General features: G+C 48.4%; 1 long non-coding RNA gene across 1 annotated transcript in view; it reads left to right on the forward strand.

Moving 5' to 3' along the window:
- Nucleotides 1–15,697: 15,697 nt before the first annotated feature.
- Nucleotides 15,698–16,494, forward strand: part of LOC132005091 (uncharacterized) — a 13,959-nt gene continuing 13,162 nt past the window's right edge. The window contains exon 1 of the long non-coding RNA XR_009400722.1: nt 15,698–16,066. This is a non-coding gene — a long non-coding RNA (uncharacterized LOC132005091). The remainder of the gene's footprint in view (nt 16,067–16,494) is intronic.

Below are 16,494 nucleotides of genomic sequence, written 5' to 3' on the forward strand. Positions count from 1 at the left end.
TGGGAGAAAGCAAGCATCCTTGCTGGGAACTGCCATGGGGAAGGGAACGTGTCAGAGCCCAAAGCAGCCCCCCGGGTCACAGCCCCAAACACCTTTGGTCCAAGTGGTGAGACTCTGAGTAGAGACCTCAGTACACGCCAGACCCAGACTCCAGACTCCAAGACCTATCCGTTAATAAATGCATGCTCTCCAATCTGTTATGTGTGAGGTAATTGGTTCCACAGCAGTGGGAGAAAATACACGCTACCTGGAGCCCCTCTTTCTCCATCACCCAGGCTCTGCCCTCCTTTCCAGGCCCAGGATTAGCCTTCATTTGCAAATCTCCACATCTACTCAACCTCCAGGAGGGCCCAAATCAAATACCAACGGGACTGTCAGTTTCCCCCAGAATCCACCCGAATGCAGAAGTATCTTTCCACTCCCGTCCCCACCCATGCCCTGTGCCCCATGTTGCAGCCATGTTGGGCAAATGAACATTCTCAGGACGTATCACCCAGTTCTAAACTCTGAGGCCTTTGCACTTGCTGTGCCTTCTGTCTGGAATGTTCTCCCCTTACCCTGACCCCCTCACTGCAAACCCTTCAGCATCGTCATCAAATCCTCACAGAAGCCCTCCTGAAGAATGGAAAGTGACTGCCACCTGGGTCCCATCAGTATTTGTAACTCCTTCGACTATAGAATCTCCCCCCTCTCTCGGGATGATTTGTCTGTCTGCCTACAGGAGGGTGGGAGTTCCTGAGCTCAAGAGGCCTGGTTTCATCCCTCTTTCTGGGCTGGATACAGCCAGCTGCTGCTGGACAGACTGCCCAACCCGACTAGCTTCCCCACTGAGCTGCATACTCAATTCTTGGGTCCTGAGTCAGGATTTGGCCATGCAAGACCCCACACCCCTGGTTATTTAGCTGTGTATCAGATTCAAATAGGTCCCCGCTTGTCTGGCCTCATGGAGTACAAAAACAGCCTTCCATCAAGTTGCAGGGGGGCTGGGACAGGAAGGATCCCTGGGGAGATTGCTTGTCTTCCCAGGCCTGAGAACCAACCCAGAGCCCACTGTTGGGAAATGGGCCTTATGGGTCGTCCCACTGTTTCCAGCTCAGCACCAGGCCTGCTCGCCTGAGGTCCACAGGGCCTGATGACATCCACAGCCAAATCCTCGGGATACTGGGGCCGGATTAGAGCAGCCAGTCAAGAAGCATCCAACTCCAGAGATGCTGGGCCCACTGAGGGAGCATGCCTGGTGAGCCCAGTGCGGAACAAGGTCTCCAGGGGAGCAGAGGTCCAGGGCTTGCTGGGGCTAGCCACCCTCAGCTTCAGCAGGAGAAGCTGCAAAGGATCCCCCCTGGAGGTACAATGACCCTTTCGAGTTGCCTCCTGCACAGCCCAGGGCGGGGGGGAACCAGTGACCTGCATGTAGCAACGTGAGCTTGAGGGTCTGACTGCCTAAGCTTTGCCAGCTATTGACGGAGAGACTCAGGCAAATCATTTACTTTCTCTGAGCCTCAGTTAATGTGCCAATAAACACGGAATGTGTAATAGTCACTCCTCAAATGGCCATTGAGAGGAGGAAAGGAGATAATGCATGGGAAATTTAAGCACGCGCCCGGCATGTAAAAAACACCGAATAAATATTAGCAATGATGATGATGATGGTGATAGAGATGATTCTTTGATCCTCTGCTTCAAGAGTCTGGCATCTCCCGGTCTGGCCCTAACAACAGGCTCAGAAGGGAGCTCTCCAGACCCTGCGAAGAGTCCATGAGTCCTTCCAGGGATCGCCAGAGTTCTGAGATGCAGGAGGTGGGCTGGCTTGTAGTGGAAGAGTTTCCTGCTCCCCTAACAACCCACATGTTGCCTCTTATTTCCCAGATGCTGCCCTCAGCTGATGTGATCAGTCCTGGGCAATGAGCTCAAGAGCTGAGTGTTAGCGATGGACAGCCGATGATTCTCAACATTCTAGTTGTTTCCACTGTGATCATGGAGCCATGTTTTTGAGACCGTGCAAGCTGCTGGGATCATGAAGTCAGGGCAAGGGGACCAGGCTCCCTCCTCCTCCAAGAGCCCCTTCATCTGCAGAGGACTATTCATGGGTGACAAACGAGCTCCTGTTGTGTCCAGGCGAGGGTACCTTGCTGCTGCGGCATGACCTAGCCCCTCCGGATCATGACAGGCTGGCTGAGCTACTGGACGCCATGCTGGCCATCGGTCGGTGGGAGGGGGAGGTGATTTCTAAGTGTAATGAAGCGTCAAATGAATGCTTTAAGAGGCAGACCCTTTTAAGAGGAGCCAGCGCCATTTGTCTTCGATGGAGTCTGTCCACTCCCAAGTTCCCAGGGAGGAGCGATAGATGATATCACTACGGGAGGACCAGGAGCCTACAGCGGGAAGGTTAAGAGATAGGAAAAAGGGAACAACACCAAAGAGTGCAGAAGCAACCCAACTCCCAGCGCAGGAGGCTTCATGGCTTTCCTTTCCCAGGAAAGGAAGAGCCAGTGCTGTCGACCCTCTTCTGTCTTGGGTGATTCTGTAAACAGCTTGTAGGTAAGATGGTAATGGCCTCTACTCTCACTGTTCGATCATGATTGAGGGCATAACCGAGACTTGACATAAGGGGGGCCCCCATGGTCTCCTTTAAAGAGCATTTCCATCTTTAGAGTCAGAACAGGAGATGAGAAGGAAATGCAATCTCCAGCTGGCATTCTGCTACATGGTCGGGCCCCTGACCCCGGGGGTGGGGACGGGTGGCAGGGGAGGGCACCCAGCACCGAGTCCCCCCACCAGGCCCCTCCTCAAGGCTGCCAAGGAGGGCAGCTCTCCACCCATGGCCACCAGCCAAGCACAGCTCATTTGCTTCAAAACCTTCACAACAAACACACAAACTCCGAAAGCCAGGGCCCTCTGTCTCCCTCCTCCCCGGGCTGATGGGGAAGCGGGAGGAGGCTGAGGTTATTGAAATGCTATTTTAAACTCCAAGTCAGTGTTAACCAAAACCTTGAGGCTGATTAAACACGACCTTTGGGCCACGGGGCTCCAGCTCAAAAGGCAAACAGCTTCTACCCTCTCAACAGCTCCAGGCTTGTTTATTGGTTTGAAAGCCCTTAAGGGGCCCGCCAAGCAGAGGGGTGAGCAGGGGAAACTTTAATATCTGAAGGGAGAGATCAAAAGCAGTTGACATTTCTGGCAGAGAGCAAGCACGTATGTATCTTTATATGTATAGTGTTATAGCTGAGCAGAAGGGAAAAGGCATTTCTTCTCTGGGTTAAATCAAATCAGGCCACATGTTCTTGATCTTGACTGTGTTGTCTTATAATCTAACCAAATTTAACTGACATTGAGAATTTCTGATCTGAACAGTTAACAAGGAAATTTGGCCCAAATAACTTCATACACATTCTGAACATGAACTTGGTTTAGTCATCAGAATTGATGGGAAAGTGCCCTCCCAGCTCCCCTCCAGGGAGACGGGCAGAGGGGTGGCTGGCGGGTAAAGCTCCCGATCTCTGTCGTCCCTCCTGCTGATGGAGTCACTGGGGAAAGCAGCCCCTCAAGTGAGCAGGCTGTTTCCATGTCTGATCCTGGGGCCCAGGGATTATTTCCCAGTCACCCCAAAGAAGAGAGATGATTTTGACTTGGCAGAAGCATCTACGGGGCCACGAGGTCTGGGAGGATCCGTGAAAGGTGTCTTTGGGATTTGTCCACATGGAGGTTCCTGATAACCTTGTTGAGGGCAGTTTCAGTGTGGAGTTCAGTGGGAGGCAGGATGGCCTTGGACGATAGAAAAGATGCCCCACAGAGCAGGTGCTCAGTTAACATTTGCGGAATAGATTTTTTGAATAAATGAGTCTGTGATCAACTCAAGTAGCTGGTAACCGGAGAGCCATTTGCACTCCTTGCTCTTTGCTCATTGAATGCTGCTTTAGTTCCAGAAGGCAATGTCCTCAGTCCCAGGTAATGAGACATGATGTATGTAAGCTCATCATGACAATCCTCGTGTTCTCCCAGCTTCCTTTGTAGCTAGGGATGGGCCGGACGCATGAGCCAGCTCTAGCCAATAAGACCTAAGTAGTCAGTGCTAAGTCAGTGCTGGAGGGGTTGGCGGGGTCTGGGGGTGGGGTCCTACAAAAGCTTTTGCATCTTGGTTAAATGAGACAGATGAAATGTCATCCTTCCCCTCCCCCTTCCTCCTACCTTCAGGGAGAACTTACCATGACAAGTGACTAGTTGTCATTCAAATCCATCCTTTTCATTCTATGCTGCAGAAGTGTCCCTGAGAAGCACCTGCCTTTGTCTCCATCTAGGTTTGGCTACATCCCTAATTCTCATCAATGGGATATGAAAGGTGGCACTGACCCTGGTGGACCAAGATTCCAAGGAAGCGAGTGTGCCTTCTCTGTGTTCCCTCTCTCTCTCTCCCCCTTCACTGGATGGATACGGTTGACAGAGATGAGGCCCCGGGAGAGAGCAGAGCTGCAAGATGGAAGGAGCCTGGGTCCCCAAAGCACCACATAGAGGCCACCAGCCGGGAACCAGAGACACCAGCGCTGAAGTGATGAGAGGTCTACAGGTAAATTGCCATTGTGCTAAGCACTAACATTGGGGGGATTATTTGTTACGGACCTGGCGTGACGCTGATGAATACACTTGATTTCTATAAGCTTGTAAGCAAGTTATTTAAACTCTCTGTACCTCATTTTCTCCTCTGAAGTTGGAGATATCTGTGAGTACCAACCTCCTAGGATGGTCAAGAGAAAGACATACAAAAGGCAATCAGCAGAGTACCTATTACACAGTAAGAGCTTATTATATGCCAACTAATCTCATGACCATTATTACCATTTCTTTTTTTTTAGAAGATTTATTTATTAGAGAGAGAGAGACTCTCGAGCAGATTCCGTGCTGAGCCAGATGCAGGGCTTGAACTCATGACCCTAAGCTCATGAGCTGAGCTGAAATCACAAGTCAGATGCTGAATCTGCTGAGCCACCCGGGTGCCTCCATTACTAGCATTTCTGAATCGGGAGTGGGCTAGATGAAGTTCTTTGTAGCTTTGAAAGGGTACGATTCTCTAGTCAGATCCTGCAAGGAAAGAGCAAAGAGAGGTGTGTCTGAGCCTTTGCTATGTCTCCAGAGGAGGAAAAAAAAATGCCTGCAAAGGGAGGGAGAGATAAAGTATGAGGCTCTAACTTCTTTCCTACCAGATTCTCTGTCTCATCCGCGTGAGGACTCCTGGACCACGTTCATTTCTTAAGCTGATGAAATATCGATTAGAGCTGAGATCCCACATTCTGTAATCAATCTTTCCTCCCCATTTTTGCACAATTCATGCTATGAGACTAGGATGTTTAGTTTTGTTGTGGTTTGTTTCTGTCAAGCGTTCCTGGTACCCTTTTACACCCAGAGGGTGAGATGGGAATCATCGGGAGCCCTGGAACAGACCCTCACCTGACCCTGTAGTGGGGTGATGCCTCCTCACTGAACAGAGGGACAGAGAGAACCCCGATGAGGAGGCTGGAATGCAGCATTCCAGTAGTCCAGTCTTGATTCTTCCCCTTCACAGCTCTACTTGGGCCTCAGTTTCCTTGTCTGCAAAATGGGAACCATAATGTTTCCTACTTAAAAGGATTATAGCAAGAGGTAAATGAATTAATGTATGTAAGGTTATTAAAACTATAGCTGGCAATTAGGGGTATGTCCAGCTACAATTAACAAATACTCCTTCTACAGTAGCTTAAACAGGTAAGAGTTTATTTTTATCACCTAACAAAATGTCTATGAACAGGCATCCTAGAACTGTAAGTGACTCATCAGCAACATCAAGGACCTTAACTGTATCCATCCACCTTTTGCTCCACCATCCCTATCACCATGACCTTCATCTTCCATCTTGTAACCTCATAGTCACAATGTGGCTGCTCTTCCTCCAGACTTCTAGCCACATTCCAGGCAAGAGGAAAATGGAAGGAAGAAAGAGAAAGAGGTAGTGCATGGATTGGGTCAGCAAAAATTCTCCCAGAAACCCTCAGCTATGTCTCATGGGCCAGAACTGTGTGTATGGCCAACCCCAGCTTCAGAGAAGTAAAGGAAAGCCATTGCAACCCGGAACACAAAGTGGGGTTCAGGCAGGCAGCACAAAGGAAGAACAGATCTGGAGTGGGGAACCAGCAATTCTGCTTTAGAGGTGGAGGGTCAAAAATTATTAACCCCCTCCTGACAACAACCCCTGACTACTGGTGCCCCACAACTCGGCTGGAGCAAACCATGGACTAAAGCAAACCGAGAGCCAAGTATTAAATAGTTAGCATTTCACAATCACACACTTAAGAAGCAGCTCTCTGTTTTCTCTGCCACAAGCTATTTATAGAGCAGATTTCTAATAAACACAGATTGGCAGCTGGGGGTAGGGGGAGGTCAGCAGTGCACAGACCCGGCTTTATTGATGCCTTGTCAATCAACGGCTCTTATTTTGTTGTTTAATTTTTTTTAAGTGCATGTAAGCACTTTCCCTGCTAATAGCAGATTTATTGAACAGCCCCGCCATGGAGTTCATCTCTCCCGTAGACTGTGGCAGCTGGTTATCAACTTTGTGGCTTCGGGTCGGAGGGTAAATTAACCCCGTATCCGCGGCCCCTTCCAGGGGAATTACAGGGGTCTAGACAAATTCAATAGTGTCCAATAAAAAGTCCCACCTCTCCCACTCTGGGCACCTCACACCGGGCCTCAGCTTTGCTGTCGAAGCAAAGGATGTAATTTGACAAATGGAACTTTCAAGCATGTGGTCATGCTGGCCGTTGCGTTCAGACCGAAGGAGAATCCCTTTATCTGAGAAGTTTGGCTTCTCTTAGAAAGCAGGCTTGCTCTTCCTGAGTGCTCACACTCTCCGCGCTGATCAAAAGAGGTCTCCTGGTTTAAAGCCACATCCGCCCCACCCCTTGGCCTTGACCCTGCCGTTTCTGCCGGGCTCAGCCCCCCTCTTCTGTCTCTCATTCCCCCATCTCCGCATCTCTTATACCCACCCCAGCCAATTCGGTACTCGCTAACCTCCAAACTCACGTGGGCATCTTTCCCACACGTCCCTTGGCCCCTCCACCCATCCTCCTCCCTGACCTGCCATCGCCCCCCACAACTTGGCCACTTGTCCAACTTCTTCCCATTCTTCAAGGCCCATGTCCAAACCTTCATTATTTAAGAAGGTACCTTTGCTTCTCAACGGATGAGACTCAGTTCTTAGGAAGGTCTGCTGCTCCGCGTTAGTGTTTCTGGAAGCCCAGATGACAATGACCAGATGATGTCGATGGTGATGGTGATGACGGCGATGGTGACAATGACGGTGATGATGGTAATGGTGATGATGGTGACAAAAGACAGAAACAGCTCATCTATCGGCTCTTACTAATGTGCCAGGCAAGGAGCTCTTCCTGTAAATCCTACCTTTATAAGAGCTCCAGGAAGTAGATGTCAACATAATTTCCATTTCATAGATGAGGAAACAGGGACAGAGTGAAGCTCGGTGGTTTGCCCAAGGACCCTTCAGCTGGGACACAGGAGCCGTGTGCTCTAAACGATATGGCTCAAGGCCCATGCATGTGGCTTCCTGTCTTTGTGTCTTTGCCCAGTTCCCACCACACATCGCAGCTCAGTGTAACTACATCCCAGAAGGCAGGAGCTCTTGGCCACATATGACGGGCTAGGCTCACCCACTCTCAGTCTACAGCATCTGAGGAAGAGGAACAAGATGAGAAAGGGTCAGGAAAAGTTTACTTGACCCCAAAAAGGTTGCCTGTCAGTTCTGTGCCCAGGGGGAACATTCTGCTCAGGTCTGTGCAAAGACCAGGGGGAAAAAAGTCTTGGCTGGCAACTCTGGCAAAATGAATCCCCAAGGGGCTTGGGATATGGTTCTCAACATTTAAAAGCCCCAAACTACAGATTTTTTGGAAGAGAGATTATCAACAGGCTCTCTAATCTGAAAACAATAGCCATCCGCACAGAGTTTACAAGACAGATTCTCGGAACACAACAGGTTTATGGTGAAGAATAACTCCCCTCCAGGGACAGTCTGGCAGAGAACTTGCCCCTTTCAGTCCGTATGTATTGCCAGCCCTTTTATTCCAGGAAGTGGGGCCACAGAGGCAATCGAGGCCCATTGCCTGGTGTCTGCTGCTCTTCCTCTGGTCTGCAAAGGGATGCCAGCGAAGATGGAAGTACTTAAAAAGCATCATTTTTTATGACCCAGATCAGGAGATTTGACTTAGAAAAAGTATTGTCAACACCCACTCCCAACTAACTCCCCTGCACCTCACCACTGAAACCAGTTAGCTGGTTGATCTTAGAGTGGACAAAAGAGCAGAGGACTTGAAGAAGCTGAATGTTCTGGAAGGAAAAAGCAAGACTGGCTGGATGGGGAGAAAAAAAGAGGGGACCCAGTACAGTCATTGGTGCCCTCCAGAAGGTCATTCTCATGTGGGATCTGGGAAAGGTAGGTGGCTTTCCTATCATGGGACGGTGAGCAGTTATCTGGATCCATGGCCCCCCAAGCCCACATTATCGTGCCAACCCAGAATTGAGAAGTCATTGAGTCAGACTAGGAGGGGGATGACAGGCCATTTCCTTTTGTGTCAGGGCTGGACAAAATGGCTTAGAGCAGAAGTGGCAAAGCCAGACATGTAACAGAGGCATAGCAGAAGCTCCTCGCAACCCACTCTTGGGGTGGGACTTACCTTTTTAGTGCGCTCTGCCCTCTCCCCTGCTAGGATCGGCCTCTCTCTGCCTCGGGACTTTCTCTAGCCACTGGATCTCTTGCTGCTCAAACAGACTGCACCCAGGACTGGACAAATACTCCATTCCCTCTCTGCTCAGGAGGTAAACTGAGGCACATTCTGCACTGACTCTTACAGCGAGCCCCTGCCAGATTAAATGCTAGCTGCCCACAATAGGAACTTGATTGGCTTTTGTCCCCACCTTGGCCCGTGTCCCCACCCAGGGCACCTGTGTCCTAGGCTCACCTCCTAAGTAAACTACCTGCTCTCCGATCCTGGTGTCATGATCTGCTTTGGGGGAAAGCCAGTCTAAGACAAGGTGAGAGTGGGTAACCGGAGTGGAGGTTAGCAGGGGAGGCAGACGGCGCCCTGCTGGGAGGTGAGCCCAGGCTCCCGGATCCGAGTTTAACAGAGAAACTGAAAATCCACATTTCTCACATGAAGTGCCTGATTTAGTTTGGAAGCGGAGGGATCACAAAATAAAAATAGCAGTAGCTTCCTGGTCAAACCAAAAAAATGCCCATGGGCAACCTCTGGCCTAGGGCAGAAAAGCGAGCCTACAGGGAGGGATGAACAGGCACTTTTCAGGAGGTACGTGGTGGGGGTGACAGCCGGTCAGTCTCATATTTCCTCATAGGACTCTGAGACTTCCAGGGAGGCCAAAGGGACAAAGAGAGCTCCCTGGGGCCTTTCCACATGGCTCCTGTGTAAAGCACTGTCTCCTTTTCCATCTCATCAGGAGTGGTCACTTGGCTTCTCCTTACACACCTCTGGCCATGGGGGACTCACTATCTTTTGCATCATTTAATTCCGTGGCTCGGATGGCTCTTTTAGAATGTCTTGCTCTCTGTACTGAAATCTCCCTCCCTGGAACTCATCCCCATTGGTTGAGTTTTATACTTAAAACAGCAAAATTCAGAGAGGAAGTGCAGAATCAGACTGGGAGCGGCAAGCAGAATTTCCCGGATGGAGATGGTGTCAGGGGTGTCCCTGGTTTGAAAACACAAAATTCAAGTTATGATACTTAAAACCAAAAACTGAAAAATAAATCCTATTTTCCACAAGACCAGTAAGACCTTGGTGATACCTGGCTGATGGGACACCCACAGGGCAGAGCCACAGGTACCCGAACCCCCAGGAGGGACAAGATTTTTATTTTTATTTTTATTGAAAGGAGACGCAGTGTTTCTCAAGACTGAAGACCCCAGTTTGATCCCTCCCTCCGTGTTCTGGTCACAATTCCTTCCGCTTCTGCTCAACTCTACTCATCATGTTCTTTTCAAATGGGGCACATGTACCAAAGATCATTGGAGATAAGGTCGAGATTGGGTAAAACTTCAGGGAAAATGTTGTTTTATGTATTTTTAAAATTTTTTTAAAGATTTTATTTATTTATTTGAGAGACAGAGAACATGCATGAGAGAGAGAGAAAGAGAGCACATGAGTAAGGGGGAGTTGAAGAGGGAGAGGGAGCAGCAGACTCCCCACTGAGCAAGGAGCTCCATGCGGGACTCCCAGAACCCTGGGATCGTGACCTGAGCCAAAGTCAGACACCTAACTAGCTTAGCCACCCAGGCGCCCCAGGAAAAATGTTATTTTAAGTAACAACTATTTTCAATATTAAAACAAAGCCTGCATTATCAAGTCAATTACACCAGAATAAATTTTTTTTAAATAGTTCAATTTCAAAGACAGCCCTGATACCCCCTTCTATCTTTGTCCTTACATGGCCTTTCCTCTGAGTGTGAGGGGGCTCTCTGCATTTTTATAAGGACACAAATCCTAAAAGATCGGGGCACCATTCTTATGACCTCATTAAACCCTACATCCTTAGAGGCCCTATCTCCAAATACAGTCATATTGGGGATTTAGGCTTCCACGTAAGAATTTGGGGGAGACCCAACTTAGTTTAGTTCCTAGCAGCACTGCTGACCTTGGGGGCCTCAGGGAATGCCCCTCAATTGTGGAGATGATGAATGCACACTTCTCTGCCCTTATTGGTGTTTTGATTGGCAAGTCTGAGAAGTCCTGGGCTGTCAGTGTGTCACCTCCCGTGCAGATGGGGGGGTGACGCCCAGAGGAGGAGCCAAGTAGAGGGGCCAGTAACCTCCCCTCTGCAGGACATGTGTAAGCTGTGTGTGCCTCGCCACACTCCTCTTCATTATTGGTCAAAGTCAAGCCGGGCTGGAGCCAGCTGTGGGGTAATACAGAGGGGACATTTAGAGTTTGGGAAACTTGAAAACCAAACCAGTGGAAATCACCCAGCCCAAATCTGGAACTCTGGCCCATTTTAACCCCTCCAGGTTCCAGACGGTGACAGGTCAGCTAATTTTTGTTTAGACCTCCAAATATTACATTTCTTTCAAAACCTTCTGTAATCCCAAGAGCATGTGGTGACTTCTACAGTGACAATATGTTCATTTATTCATTAATTCAACAAATATTTATTGAGTCTCTACCATATGCCAGGAACAGTGTTTGGCAAATAGTGCTCCCATAGGACCTACTTTAATGACTAACTAAAATCCCGTGTATTATTAGCAAACCCACCATTGTGTGTGTGTGTGTGTGTGTGTGTGTGTGTGTGTGTGTGTGTGTTTGGGGCTGGTTTCCTTAAGCAGGCCAGAGGGCTGGCTCTCTTATTTATATCTTTCCTCTGTTGAACAAAGCCATTTCCTCATGGTTTGAGAACATTCATAAATCCTCACCTTGAGTCTATATTAATGAAGTATAATGACTGATGAACTTCTGGCAGTCCGAGTTGGGTTGACCTCAGTGATGCTAGGAAGCATCTTAACTCCATTCAGTCCCAGTCCACCCTCTTCTTTCCCCATCCTCTCACCCCTCCTAGGCAATGCATTGCGGGGGGGGGGGGATTCAAACTCAGTGTTCCAACAATGAAGATCCAATACTCATAGTTCAATTAATCTTTCCCTTTTTCAATAAGTAATTCACTCAGGTCAGTAGCTCTCAATCCTGATAGCATCTTAGAATCACCTTGGGAACATCTGAAAACTAAAGATGGCCACGTCCCAAACCCAGAGCCCATGATTTAGTTGGTCTGGAATATGGCCCAAACATCAGATTTTTTTTTTCTTTTTTTCCAAAAGCCTTCCTCAGTAATGCTAAGTCACAGCCAGTATTGGGAAGCATTGATAGTCATTTCCCCAAGACAGCTTCAGGAGTCCTCTGAGGACCACAGCTGGGCCATGGGCATGCATGAGTTGGACTTACCAAGTATAACCCTGGTGCCTAGAACTTTACTAGATGCTACAAGGAGTAGTTACCTAAGCTCTGAGCCTCAGTCATGTCATCCATACAAAGGGCTTTATCCTTCGCCATGTAGCATCGTGTGTTGAGCTACACAGAGTGAGAGGACTCCAGTCGTGGGACACAATGCAGATGGGCAGGGACTGGTTTTGATCAGGGCAGCTTTAGGGGAGCCACCAAATCACAAGGTCTTCACCCACTTCTCTTTTTATTGCCAGCCCCAAACAGGAGAGAGAATTAAGAGGCAAGGCACGGATGTTTCCTGCATTGAACTGAGTAATAAAGAAGTATTATTGACTAGCTTCTCCTGCAGTCGCTGGGGCCATTTTCGGCCATGACACGGTGAACATCATTTTTCTCAAACTGTTGGTGTCTCGGTGGCAAAGAGCAGAAACCCAAACTTGCACAAGCAACTAAAACGTCAACCATCTGATGATGCACCAGTCAACACCCAAGGAGAGACCATGAAACCGTGCCTTAAGGAGGGACAGGAACCGAGAGCCCCATAACCAGGGTCTCTTTCAAGTTCTATTGCCTTGACTCATGTCTGTCCTCTGGATCTACTTCATCTTCCTTTCTCTGTAAAAGGCAGCCAACCAGCACACCCTGAGCTTTGCTTCCACGGTTTAAATAACACAGAGAAACAGACCAGCATCTGCAAACGCTAGTTCCAAACGCCAGGCAGAGAGAATCTGATTGGCTCAGCCTCAGTCAGGTGACCACGCCTGACCCAATCAGCTACGTCCAGGGCTTGTGCTTGAAACATGGCTGGAAGGGAGAGGGAGCGGCTGTGCTCAGAGAAAGGAGACAAAGAGAGACACTCCACTTGGTGTCCTCTGTAGTCAAGACGCAGGGTGGTTTCTGTGACAAGTCTTACAGATGACCTGAGCGGGTCTGAGAGTTTACTGGTCTCACCAATCATCCAGCTCACTTCAGGGCAGGAAGACAGGAAGTGAGGGCTCTACCCTGGTGCCCTGACTTCCCTCCCCGCCCTTCATGCAGCTCTTGGGAGCTCTTGGCACAAACAGTCTCCAACCTAATTACCAGCCGGAATTAATCAAAGGTATTCCCAACTGCATGAGCGATGCTAGCCAGGAATGTCTCTGAGCTGAAATTCTTAAAATACTTTTGTTTATGAGCAAGTTTTACATGTTAACTTTTTCCAAAAGCCTGTGAGAGGAGCAGTCCCCACAGACATCTGAGAACACTTTGGCTGTCTTAATTCGCTCATGATGTTTCATTAATATCAATTTTCTTCCCGCATCCCCGCCTGGCAGGTTCTTTTTACAAGTGTTCTAGTCTTCCAACCTCTTGTTTTTTTGTTTTGCTTTAACTTTTTTCTTAGAATTCTTTCTCCATTTTCGAAGAAACTCTCTTAAATCTCCATAAAGTACACATCTTTTGGCTTTAACAGCTCCATTTAAAAGATGGAGGACATCACACACTTCTTGGATCCCCTCCCCCACCTTTGGAAGCTACAAGAGGGAGATTGGAGGGAAAATAATCTAGAGAAACAGATTTTAATCTTGCTTCTTAATCTTGTCCTTGGGAGTAGTAGTATGGAAATTCCATCTTCTCCCCAACCCTTCCAAATTCCAAGAGTCTTGAGTGAGCACCAACTTCCTTGATCTTCTCAATGCTCAGAGACAGAGGGCCAGTGAGGAGTCCTAACTCACAGCCACCTTGGCTTGGTCAGAAGAAGTCATTGGAGATCAGGTCTGTCTGGCTATTTTCTTGCCCCGTGACAGTCATTGGTTTATTTGCTCTAAGATCCACTCATTGTCGTTCCCTTTCTCTGTATACCCAAGCTCCTTTGCCAACAGGCTTCTAGATTCAACAATGGAAGGCTCTGGCAGAGTATTGGGGATGGAAGGAGAAGGAAACTCGAGGTATATTTCTTTCTCTCTCCACTTTCTCCTGTGGCATCTGTGGCAGTGACTCTTCCATGGCACTGATTCCTGGGCGGAAGCCCAGCCATGTGTCTAGCTCCCTCTGGACAACCTGAATTTTGTTTTGGGTTGTGACGTCTCATCCTGTTGCCTCTTCAGCCCCAGGACTGGTAGCAGCTTCTTGATGTAGCCAAAGTCTGAGATATATCATCATCCCTTGTTTGGCTTCTCAGACCTTCCCCTGTCTGTGTACTCAATGCCCTCTATCAAATTCTCTGTGCTTGAGCCATGTAGGACATCTGCCCACTCAAAATTAAAGTCCTCTGTCTGCCTATAAAATAGTGTTTTGCAAACTATCTGTTGCAAAGGACCATTTTTAAATATTTTCAGTCCACCATGATTGACACGTAACTGGTACACAACCTGATCCACATGCAATGTGCCCACCAAATGCAACCGTACTGGAAATGATCTATACCCTGTTCAATGAGATAAGTCTACCCAGCATGTATTTAGATGTCAGAGCAATGTAAAATTGCTATAAAAATTTCAAAACTTACTTTCATCTGTATCATTGTCTCCTCACATCTCTTGCAAAGAGTTTGTGAGCTGGTGTGGGAGCATGGGCCATACTTTACGTAACACTGTTCGGGGGTCCTTTTTATTCATGTGTAGGACCCTTCTATGATTTGGGAAGTCTGAATGCAGCATCGGTCATTTTTCCTTTGGGTTATGCACAATTCCCAGACAGAGCTGTATTTCTCCTCTAGACCATGTTCCCCACAATTTTCCAATGCTAAAATATAACATACTAAAGACGGTGCTTCCCAGAGACTGATTCCTTTTTCAGACAGTTCATTTAATCCTCACAATGGCTTCTTGATGAGGTGCCATTGTTATCCCCATTTTAGAGAATGGGAAAGTAAACCTCAGAGAGAGGTTACATAGCTTCACCAGGATCACACAGCTTAACCCTCACCCAAGTATGTCTGACTCCGTGTCCACGGTCTTAGCTAAGACACATATTTGTTTGATCTATCTTGTGTCTCAGTACTGAACACAGAGTCTGACACAACAAAGGAAATTATGAAGGATCAGAATGACCAAGTGAAGTGATGCCTGGTCTGTTCCTTCTCTCACTGGGGGTAGGGCTTTCCGTAAACACACTGCCATTGGAACCCACTCTTTCCCAGCCAAATCATCCCCATCAATATCCTCCTCAGAGAAACCCTGCCAACCCTTCCAGGGCACCATTCTCTGCTTCCTATGGCTCTGACTGCCTGCGTGTCACACTCTCAAAGTCACGCTGAATGCCATACAATCCTATTGTCCCCAGACTGTACTTTGGAGCACTTCTTGTCTCCCCATGTGTTTAGAAATTCCTCAAGAACAGAGGCTTTTATAATAACAGTGGCTCCTGGCACAGAGCTAATATTTATTAAGTACTTCTTGGCGCCAGGCGTTACTTTAATTAATAATTGTTTTATATTCACAGCAATGTAGGTGAGGTGTTTTTATTATACCCTTTTGAGATATAAGGAAACTGAGATGAAGAGAGCTTAAGAAAGTTTCCCCGAGTCCCACAAGTAGGGGCTGGGATTTGAGCCCTTGAACTGTTGGCCTTCAAAGCCTATACTCTTAGCCACTGTGGGATTCTTGACTTTTCCAGATACTTCCACCTCTGTGAACTAAGTAGGCCCTCCCAGTGACTCAGGGGAGGAAGGAAGTACTGTCTCTGAGAGAGCTTTAGAGCCAGAAAAACAGTTGGAGGGTTTTTCACGTCTCCACTGTGTGCATGAGGACGTGGAGTCTTAGGGCAGGGTGGCTGGCTCACGGTCACACGGCAAGCCCATGACAGAAACGTGAATGGGTCCCAGGTCCCAGCACGGACATCTCCTGTCTGCACCAGGTGGACTGTAGTCACGTGGATACTCACTTGACCACTGAGCTCCCAAGGGTGGTACGCAGTGTCTTCTGGGAAGCCTGAGAGGCAAGCACTGATTCCAGACAGGAAAGCATAAACACCACAGATCTTGGGAACTGTCTGTAAAGGTGAAGGATTTCAAGTAAGGAGAGGCAGCTAGGAGTACAGATGGGAGGCCTCCCCGGGGAATCAGAAGACCCGGAACCCCAGTTCTGCTGCATGCCCTTTGGCAGGTAACTTAATTCCTCTGAACTTGTTCAAGTGTTCACTCTCTTGAGGAACTTGCATCGTTCTCGAGACGGATCTAGCCCACCAACCCCTTAGCCGACAATGAAGCCTTCAGCAATACAGGGAAGGGCCCATGGTGTGGGGTTGCAGAGAGGACTGAGGTCAGCATGGTCCGGGAGTGGCCAAGAACTGGTTCTCATGGAATGAGCTAGAAAGGTGGGGAAGGGGCGCCTGGGTGGCTCAGTGGGTTAAAGCCTCTGGCTTTGGCTCAGGTCATGATCTCAGGGTCTGGGATTGAGCCCTGCATGGGGCTCTCTGCTCAGCTGGGAGCCTACTTCCTTCTCTCTCTCTGCCTGCCTCTCTGTCTACTTGTGATCTCTGTCAAATAAATAAATAAAATCTTAAAAAAAAAAAAAAAAAAAAAAAGAAAAGT

Source organism: Mustela nigripes, chromosome 17, assembly GCF_022355385.1.
Source record: "Mustela nigripes isolate SB6536 chromosome 17, MUSNIG.SB6536, whole genome shotgun sequence".
Lineage (NCBI taxonomy): Eukaryota > Metazoa > Chordata > Mammalia > Carnivora > Mustelidae > Mustela > Mustela nigripes.